The following is a 10,764-nucleotide window of genomic DNA, read 5'->3' as shown; positions in this document are numbered from 1 at the left end:
GCAAAGAGCTGGCTCATTTGAAAAGACCCTGATGCTGGGAAAGATTGAGGGCAAGAGGAGAAGGGGATGACAGAGGATGAGATAGTTGGATGGCATCACCAACTCAGTGGACACGGGTTTGGGTGGACTCCGGGAGTTGGTGATGGACAGGGAGGCCTGGCGTGCTGTGGTTCATGGGGTCGCAAAGAGTCAGACACAACTGAGCGACTGAACTGAGCTGAACAAAAAAAGTTTGAAATCACTAACAATTATGATCTCAAAACTGCAATTCAATTTTCAAGTTTATATTCAAACCCACATCTATGAAATGGAGAAAGCATATCTAGGTTAAGTTACAGAACTGTTCTAAGATTTAGAGATGAAGTATAGAGTGTGGCATTATCTAACATGTGGAACCTCCTCAACAAACAGGAGCTATTATTACTACTGTTACAGGAAGCACAGCTGAGTCAAAATTACTCTAACCTAAGGCAGAAAAAAGTGTTATTTGATTTAAAAAATTGCTCATTTCTAATATCAACATTTACTATATATGAGGTACTGTAAATAGTAACTCATTTAACCCTTTCAAGATACACCCTAAAAGTTAGGTACTAGCATTACCCCAGAGTCGGACACGACTGAAGTGACTTAGCATAGCACAGCATTATCCTTATATGAAATCTGGACACAAAATTCCCAGAGTGATCAAGTAAACAAATCCTGGGGCTGGGATTCAATCACCCTCAGGCTGGTTGCAAAATCCACGGACTTTAACCAAGTTCTACTGCTTCTTCATCATTATCTCTTCTGCTCCTTAAATTTTTAAATTCTCAGTGAACTTACAAGCTCACATACTTTTGCATATAATTTTAAAGTGTTAATACCCCTAAAGCCAGGGTCTCTATAGCCATCTTAATTACACGACAATAACTGGGGCTTGCACAAATAATCACCAGTTCTGCAGCCTAATTCCTTTGCCTCTTGAAGGGGAAAAAAAAAAACAAAACAAAACCAACCCAAGAACACAAAGAAATTCGTCGCAAAACGCTTTACCAGCGTTCAGTGGACTAACTTGCCTTGTAATAGATTTTCGCAATAGCCAACATCAAACATTTCATTTTCTTCAGGTCCATTCTCATGTTTTGTTTCTTTCACGTCCAAGCCTCCTCGTGCCCTGAAATTCGCGCTCTGGCCAGGCAGAGGCCCCTAACCTGGAGGTCTCTGGCCACAACTCACCTCCCGCCAGCCCCCGGCCAGCGCGCGTGCCCTGCGCCCTGCACTCGCCCCATCACAGCCCCCTACCCAGCTACCTGCTCGTCCCTGCCAATGGTCAGCGCAGGAGTCCTTGAGCCAAATTTCGCAGACAGAGCCCCAGCTCCTGCCCAGGGCCTTACGTCCAGGAACCAGTCAACAAACGCCAGTGGGATGGGGGAGGAAGGGGAGGGACAGACACGCTCTCAACTTCACTTCCTGGGTCTTGCCGGAGGTGAAGTCTCTCTACCTGACTCCCCCATCCCCCCTTTCTTCCTCTCCTCACGCATCCCGCTCAGGTGTATTCGGCCTCCTTTCTCAGCCCCCATGTCATCCTTACCTAGAAAGAATCGGCCTCCCGCTGACCAGCTGCCGACTTGGTTCCTCCGGAGCCCACGCAGTTCCAGACTGTGGATCGCGGCGGTCAGCCAAGCAGCCGAAGTCCGGAAGGGCGTAGCCTAACCTCACGCTCCGGGCGGCCGGCGCCGCCAGCCAACCAGAGGCTAGCGACATAAGCTGATATGACGGCAGATCGCGCGACTTGGCTGACGGCGGCTCTCCGCGGTCAAGTGGGCGCCGCGCGCTCCGACACGCCCCTTTCGCCCCTCTCCGGCTGAAGGGAGGCGGGACCCGATTTAGGTACTAAGGTGGCAGAGCGTGGGGGTTTAGGTTGGATTTTTGTTTGTTCTTTGCTTTCTCACTGGCGCTGACGTGTGTAACGCAGTCTTGTAGGAAGCAGGTTTCAGTTCAGTTCAGTCCAGCGCTCAGTTGTGTCCGACCCCATGGTCTGCAGCACGCCAACCTGCCCTGTCCATCACCACCTCCCGGAGCTTGTTCAAACTCATGTCCATCCAGTGGGTGATGCTATCTAACCATCTCAACCTTTGTGGTCTTCTCCTCCCGCCTTCAGTTTTCCCAGCATCAGGGTCTTTTCCAATGAGTCAGTTCTTCACATCAGGTGGCCAAAGTATTGAAATTTCAGCTTCATTATCAGTCCTTCCAATGAACATTCAGGACGGATTTCCTTTGAGATGGACTGGTTGGATCTCCGTGCAGTCCAAGGGACTCTCAGGAGCCTTCTCCAACAAAGGTATCAATTCTTCCGTGCTCAGCTTTTTTTAGAGTCCAACTCTCACATCCACGCATGACTACTGGAAAAACTAGACGGACCTTTGTTGGGAAAGTAATGTCTTTGCTTTTTAATATGCTATCTAGGTTGGTCATAGCTTTTATTCCAAGGAGCAAGCGTCTCTTAATTTCATGGTTGCAGTCACCCAAGAAAATAGTCTGTCATTGTTTCCATTGTTTCCCCATCTATTTGCCACGAAGTGATGGAACCAGATGGCATGATCTTAGTTTTCTGAATGTTGAGTTTTAAGCCAATTTCTTCACTCTCCTCTTTCATCAAGAGGCTCTTTAGTTCTTCTTCGCTTTCTGTTATAAGGGTGGTATCGTGTGCATATATGAGGTTATTGATATTTCTCCGGGCCATCTTGATTCCAGCTTATGCTTCAGTCAGCCTGGCATTTAGCATGATGTACTCTGCATATCCAAAATCACTGCAGATGGTGGCTGCAGCCATGAAATTAAAAGACGCTTACTCCTTGGAAGAAAAGTTACCACCAAACTAGATAGCATATTGAAAAGCAGAGACACTACTTTGCCAACAAAGGTCCATCTAGTCAAGGCTATGGTTTTCCCAGTAGTCATGTATGGATGTGAGAGTTGGACTGTGAAGAAAGCTGAGCACCAAAGAATTGATACCTTTGTTGGAGAAGACTCCTGAGAGTCCCTTGGACTGCACGGAGATCCAACCAGTCCATTCTGAAGGAGATCAGCCCTGGGATTTCTTTGGAAGGAATGATGCTGAAGCTGAAACACCAGTACTTTGGCCACCTCCTGCGAAGAGTTGACTCATTGGAAAAGACTATGATGCTGGGAGGGATTGGGGGCAGGAGGAGAAGGGGACAACAGAGGATGAGATGGCTGGATGGCATCACTGACTTGGATGTGAGTCTGGGTGAACTCCAGGAGTTGGTGATGGACAGGGAAGCCTGGCATGCTGTGATTAATGGGGTCACAAAGAGTCGGACATGACTGAGCAACTGAACTGGAACTGGACTGGACTCTGCATATAAGTTAAATAAGCAGGGTGACAATATTTAGCCTTCATGTACTCCTTTCCCAATTTGGAACCAGTCTATTGTTCCATGTCCAGTTCTAACTGTTGCTTCTTGACTTGCATACAGATTTCTCAGGAGGCAGGTAAGGTGGTCTGGTAATCCCCATCTCTTTAAGAATTTTCCACAGTTTGTTGTGATCCACACGGTCAAAGGCTTTGGCATAGTCAATAAAGCTGAAGTAGATGTTTTTCTGGAACTGTCTTGCTTTTTCAGTGAGCCAACAGATGTTGGCAATTTGATCTCTGGTTCCTCTGCCTTTTCTAAATCCAGCTTGAATATCTGGAAGTTCACAGTTCACGTACTGTTGAAGCCTGGCTTGGAGAGTTTTGAGCATTACTTTGCTAGCATGTGAGATGAGTGAATTGTGTGGTAGTTTGAACATTCATTGGCATTGCCTTTCTTTGAGGTTGGAATGAAAACTGACCTTTTCCAGTCCTGTGGCAGGTTTATAGTTGGAAAAAGTCCTTTCTGTGCCTTGCTGCTGCTGCTGTTGCTGCTGCTGCTGCTAAGTCATTTCAGTCATGTCCTACTCTGTGTGACCCCATAGATGGCAGCCCACCAGGCTCCCCCGTCCCTGAGATTCTCCAGGCAAGAGCACTGGAGTGGGTTGCCATTTCCTTCTCCAGTGCATGAAAGTGAAAAGTGAAAGTGAAGTCACTTAGTCATGTCCGACTCTTAGTGACCCCATGGACTGCAGCCCACCAGGCTTCTCTGTCCATGGGATTTTCCAGGCAAGAGTACTGGAGTGGGGTGCCATTGTCTTCTCTGACTGTGCTTTGAGGGAAGTAGGTAACTTACTTTGATGTGTGTGTTGGAAGCATTTTGAACTTAACAAGGGGTAAGTTGTTTGTCACTCTGCTAGCACCTGTTTCTCAATCTGGGGCATACTCTTTTCTATAAAATTAAGTGGTTTGAATCTGGCCAAACCAGTTTAGGTAGTGTTGAAATGCCAGAAATCTTTTTGTAATACAGATTAAGCAGATTTATACAAGCTAATTAATAAATCTGTAGCTCCCTAGATGTTTGCTTTTGAATGGGAATGTGTAGTTTTTATTTTTGTAGTTATTAGCTTTTCTAAATGTGAATTGCTGTGATCACACTTGTGAATAGACCTTCCTGGAAACCACAGTGGAGTGGTTAGCAAAGTCGAACCAGCACTATCCAACCACTTTAGAGTTTCCTGGAAATAAAGAAGCCACACCAGACCTGCTAGATCAGGAACTCTGGGAAGACCTAAAGAATCTGGATTTAACAAACTGAGTTGATTCCAGTGTTTGATGAAGTTTGGGCACCACTGCTCTAGTGAATAAACTTTAATGATAAAGTTTGGATCACAAAAGTAGGAAGACAAGAGATACCTGGCGTAACAGACAAGTTTGGCATTGGATTACAAAATGAAGCAGGGCAAAGGCTAACAGAGTTTTGCCAAGAGAATGCACTGGTCATAGAAAACATCCTCTTCCAAAAACACAAGAGAAGACTTTACATGTGGACATCACCAGGTGGTTAATACTGAAACCAGATTGATTATATTATTTGCAGCCAAAGATGGAGAAGTTCTATACAGTCAGCAAAAAAACGACCTGGAGATGACTGTAGCTCAGATCATGAACTCCTTATTGCAAAATTCAGACTTAAATTGAAGAAAGTAGGGAAACCACTAGACCATTCAGGTATGACCTAAATCAAATCCCTTACAATTATACAGTGGAAGTGACAGATAGATTCAAGGGATTAGATATGATAGAGTGCCTGAAGAACTATGGAGGGAGGTTCATGACACTGTACAGGAGGCAGTGATCAAGACCATCCCCAAGAAAAAGAAATGCAAAAAGGCAAAAATTGTTTGAGGAGGCATTACAAATAGCTGAGAAAAGAAGCGAAGTGAAAGGCAAAAGGAGAAAAGATATGCCCATTTGAATGCAGAATTCCAAAGAGTAGTAAGGTGAAATAAGAAAGCCTTCCTCAGTGATCAGTGAAAAGAAATAAACAATAGAATGGAAAAGACTAGTGATCTCTTCAAAAAGCTTAGAGATACCAAGGGAACACTTCATGCAAAGGTGAGCACAGCAAAGGACACAAATGCTATGGACCTAACAGAAGCTGAAGGTATCATAAAGATGTGACAAGAATACTCACAAGAACTGTACCCAAAAAATGTTTATGATGCAGATAACCAGGATGGTGTGATCACTCACCTAGAGCCAGACATCCTGGAGTGCGAAGTGAGGTGGGCCTTTGGCAACATCATCACACACAAAGCTAGTGGAGGTGATGGAATTCCAGTTGAGCTCTTTCAAATTCTAAAAGATGATGCTGTTAAAATACTGCACTCAATATGCCAGCAAATTTGGAAAACCCAACAGTGGCCACAGGACAGGAAAAAGTCAGTTTTCATTCCAATCCCAAAAAAGGCAATGCCAAAGCATGTTTAAACTGCTGCACGATTGCACTCATCTCACATGCTAGCAAAGTATTGTCCAAAATTCTCCAAGCTAGGCTTCAAAATGTGAACTGTGAACTTCCAGAAGTTCAAGCTGGTTTTAGAAAAGGCAGAGGAACCTGAGATCAAATTGCCAAGATCTGTTGGATCATTGTAAAAACAAGAGAGTTCCAGAAAAACATCTACCTCAGTTTATTGACTATGCCAAAGCCTTTGACTGTGTGGATCACAACAAACTGTGGAAGATTCTTAAAGAGATGGGGATACCAGACCACCTTACCTGCCTCTTGAGAAATCTGTATGCAAGTCAAGAAGCAACAGTTAGAACTGGACATGGAACAACAGACTGGTTCCAAATTGGGAAAGGAGTATATGAAGGCTATATATTGTCACCCTGCTTGTTTAACTTATATGTAGAGTACATCATGAGAAATGCTGGGCTGGAAGAAGCACAAGCTGGAATCAAGATTGCCGGGAGAAAGATCAATAACCTCAGATATGCAGATGATACCACCCTTATTGCAGAAAGTGAAGAAAAACTAAAGAGCCTTTTAATGAAAGTGAAAGAGGAGAGTGAAAAAATTGGCTTAAAACTCAACATTCAAAAAACTAAGATCATGGATACTTACGTTATCATATGTAAAATACATAGCCAGTGGGAATTTGCTGTATGGCTCAGGAAACTCAAACAGGGGCTGTGTATCAACTTAGATGGGTGGGATGGGGAGGAAGATGGGAGGGACACTCAAAAGGGATGGGATATATGTATACCTATGGCTGATTCATGTTGAGGTTTGACAGAAGACAACAAAATTCTGTAAAGCAATTATCCTTCAATTAAAAAAATTAATTAAAAAAAAAAAACTAAGATCATCATTTGCCATCAAAGGTCCACCTACTTAAAGAAACGGATTTTCCAGTAGTCATGTATGGATATGAGAGTTGGACTGTCAAGAAAGCTGAGCACCGAAGAATTGATGCTTTTAAACTGTGGTGTTGGAGAAGACTCTTGAGAGTCCCTTGGACTGCAAGGAGATCCAACCAGTCCATTCTAAAGGAGACCAGTCCTGGGTGTTCATTGGAAGGACTGATGCTAAAGCTGAAACTCTAGTACTTTGGCCACCTCATGAGAAGAGTTGACTCATTGGAAAAGACCCTGATGCTTGGAAAGAAGGGGACGACAGAGGATGAGATGGCTGGATGGCATCACTGACTTGATGGATGTGAGTCTGAGTGAACTCCAGGAGTTGGTGATGGACAGGAAGGCCTGGTGTGCTGCGATTCATGGGGTCGCAAAGAGTTGGACATGACTGAGTGACTGAACTGACCTGAGTATCCCAATGCGTGTGTGTGTGTGTGTGTGCGCGCGCGCGCGCACGCACATCGTGTCTTCTTTATCCATTCATCTGTTAGTGGACATTTAGGTTGCTTCCATATCTTGGTTGTTGTAAATACTGCTTCTGTGAACACTGGTACACATGTATCTTTTTGAATTAGTGTTTTTGTCTTCTTCAGATTTATATCCAGGAGTGGAATGGCCATTTTATTTTTAGCTTTTTGGGGAACCTCTACACTGTTTTCCAAGTAGCTGCATCAATTTACGTTTCTACCAGCTGTGGTTAAGAGTTCCCTTTCTCTACTTTCTTGTGAACATTTGTTTTTTTGTGGTCTTTTTGATGATAGCCATTCTGACAGGTATGAGATGGTATCTCATTGTTGTTTTGATATGCATTGGAGAGGGGAAATGACAACCCACTCCAGTATTCTTGCCTTGACAGAGGAGCCTGGGGGGCTATATGAGGTTACACAAATGAGCGACTTCTCTTTCTTTTCTTTGATAGGCATTTCTCTGATGATTAGCGCTGTTAAGCATTTTTTCATGTGCCTCTTGGCTATCTGTATGCCTTTTTAGAAAAAAGTGTATTCAGGGTCTTTTGCCTGATTTTAACCAGGTTCCTTGTTTTTGATATTGAGTTGTCTGAACCATATATATTTTAGATATTACCCCCGTATTGGTTGTATTCTTTGCAAATGTGTTCTCCCATTCAATAGGTTGTCTTTTCATTTTGTTGATAGTTTTCTTTGCTGTGCAAAATCGTTTAAGTTTAATTAGGTCCTATTTGTTTATTTCTGCTTTTGTTTCCTTTGCCTTAGGAGAAAGATCCAAAAAATATATTGCTATGACTTATGTCAAAGAGTGTTCTAGCAATGTTTTCTCCTAGAAATTTTATGATTTCTGGTCTTACATGTAGGGATTTAATTCATTTTGAGTTTTTTTTTTTTTGTATAAGGCATTAGAGAATATTCTAATTTCACTCTTTCACATGTAGCTGTCCAGTTTTTCCAGCACCACTTATTGAAGAGGCTATCTTTCCTCCATTGTATGTTCTTTTCTCCTTTATCGTGTATTAATTGACCATTGGAGTGTGGGTTTATTTCTGGGCTCGCTATTTTGTTCCATTGATCTATGTGCCCCCCTCTTTTTTTGTGCCAGTGCTGTAAGGGTTTTGTTTGTTTTTGGCTGCACATGGCTTGCAGGATCTTAGTTCCCTGACCAGGGATGGAACCCATGGCTTTCAGTCAAAGTTGCAGAGTCTTAACCACTGGACTGCTAGGGAAATCCCCTATATTGTTTTGATTACTGCAGATTTGTAGTGTAGCCTGAAGTCAAGGAGCATGATACCTCCAGATTGTTCTTTCTCAAGATGGTTTTACCTATTTGGGATCTTTTGTGTTTCTACACAAATTTTAAATTACTTGTTCTAGTTCTTTGAAAAATACCATTAGTATTTTGAAAGAGATTGCATTGAATCTATAGATTGCTTTGAGTAGTATGATTGTTTTAACAATATTAATTCTTCTAGTCCATTAACACTGTGTGTCTTTCTTTCTGTTTGTCATCTTTAATTTCTTTTATCAGTGTCTTATAGTTTTCTGAGTACAGGTCTTTTACCTCCTTAATTAGATTTATTCCTAGGTGTTTTATTCTTTTTGATGCAATTGTAAATGGGATTGTTTCCTTGATTTCTCTTTCTGATAGTTCATTGTTAGTGTATAGAGATGCAACAGATTTCTGTCTATTAATTTTGTATTCTGAAACTTAACCAAATTCATTGATGAGCAGACTGCAGTTCAGTTGCTCAGTCGTGTCTGACTCTTTGTAACCCCATGGACTGCAGCATGCCAGGCTTCCCTGGCCATGGAATTATCCAGGCAAGAATACTGGAGTGGGTTGCCATTTCCTTCTGCAGAGGATCTTCCCAACCCAGGGACTGAACCCAGGTCTCCTGCATTGCAGGCATATTCTTTACCTTCTGAGTAACCAGGGAAACCCAGAGAAGTGTTTTAGAGCCCTCAAATCTAGGAGGAGTCTGCATTCAATCTGCTTTATAAGTGTCTTCATTTGTCTCAACTTTGAACAAACTGAAGCAGGAAATCCAATGCAAAGCACTAGAGGTACAGTATATATAAGAAAGACTGCTCAGAACTCCAATCAGATTTATACTTAAAAGAAAGTCCTTAATGAATGGGGAATAAATATTTACAATATAAAGTTAGCTATGCTCATTAACACCTTTGTGTGAAAGGAAAATAAACTTTTCTCTTGACTAAATCTCTAATATTTTGTGTGTCTGTAACATGAACCCTTGGAGAAGGCAATGGCACCCCACTCCAGTACTTTTGCCTGGAAAATCCCATGGACGGAGGAACCTGGTAGGCTGCAGTCCATGGGGTCACTAAGAGTCGGACACGACTGAGTGTCTTCACTTTCACTTTTCACTTTCAAGCATTGGAGAAGGAAATGGCAACCCACTCCAGTATTCTTGCCTGGAGAACCCCAGGGAGACGGGGGACCCTGGTGGGCTGCCGTCTATGGGGTCGCACAGAGTCGGACACTACTGAAGCGACTTAGCGGCAGCAGCAGCCACAGGTAATTACAGAACAATTAATCTGTGACATATGAACTACTCATGTTGAGGCGTTAGCGTTCATCCATGTGTGGACTGCTGGGGCCTGAAGATATCTGAGTTGCAAATATAAATTTTGACGAAAATAGAATCGGAGCACAGAGAGAACACCGACTTACTGTTTAAGGAATGCAACGCAGTTTATGGGAGGTCGCCAGTGCCAGGTGGTGGATGCGCCTAGAAAGAGAAGGGAGTGGCCTCTGCAATGGATGACAAATCACAGCATGCAGCATGTTCTGGGATGAAAAGTGGGACGACCATGTGGCTGAAGCTGAGAATCTTTTTCTTTTTGGCTGTGCTGGGTCTTCATTGTGGCACCAGGCTTAGATGCCCTGGGGCATTTGGGATCTTAGTTCACTGACCAGAGGTCGAACCTGAGTCCCTAACATTGGAAGGCAGACTATTTACTCCTCGACCATGAGGGGAGTCCTGAGAATTGTCTTATAAACAAGACAGAAGGAGGATGGACTGATCATTTGAGTTCTGTTTGTTGGAATTCTTTGAGGTCTGGGATGAATTTTTCTGTGGGGGAGTTTAATTTGCTTCTGTCAGGCTTCTGGGGATCCTACTAATCCAAGATCACTCTAATTGAAACTCTCATTTTGAGGTGTTTAAGACCACCAAGATGACAAGAAATTGGCCTGAGACCTGCCTTTCAGTTCTAAATTCTCATTGGCAATATCTTCCCTTTTAGCTGCTGCTGCTAAGTCGCTTCAGTCGTGTCTGACTCTGTGCGACCCCATAGACGGCAGCCCACCAGGCTCCCCTGTCCCTGGGATTCTCCAGGCAAGAACACTGGAGTGGGCTGCCATTTCCTTCTCCAATGCGTGAAAGTGAAAAGTGAAAGTGAAGTCACTCAGTCGTGTCTGACTCTTAGCAACCCCATGGACTGCAGCCTACCAGGCTCCTCCGTCCATGGGATTTTCCAGGCAAGAGT

The 10,764-nt window shown here is 43.4% G+C and overlaps 1 protein-coding gene across 3 annotated transcripts in view; it reads right to left on the bottom strand.

Moving 5' to 3' along the window:
• Positions 1 to 1,709, bottom strand: part of SC5D (sterol-C5-desaturase) — a 12,025-nt gene extending 10,316 nt beyond the window's left edge. The window contains exon 1 of one of the 3 annotated variants that reach the window (XM_010830496.1): positions 1,574 to 1,709. The gene's annotated coding sequence lies outside the window, so the exon portion shown is untranslated. The other 2 variants (XM_010830497.1, XM_010830498.1) reach the window with 2 other exon arrangements.
• Positions 1,710 to 10,764: the final 9,055 nt, after the last annotated feature.

Source organism: Bison bison, unplaced genomic scaffold, assembly GCF_000754665.1.
Source record: "Bison bison bison isolate TAMUID 2011002044 unplaced genomic scaffold, Bison_UMD1.0 scf7180017864518, whole genome shotgun sequence".
NCBI lineage: Eukaryota > Metazoa > Chordata > Mammalia > Artiodactyla > Bovidae > Bison > Bison bison.
Note: the sequence above shows the minus strand (reverse complement) of the source record. Positions and strands in the feature narration are given on the sequence as shown.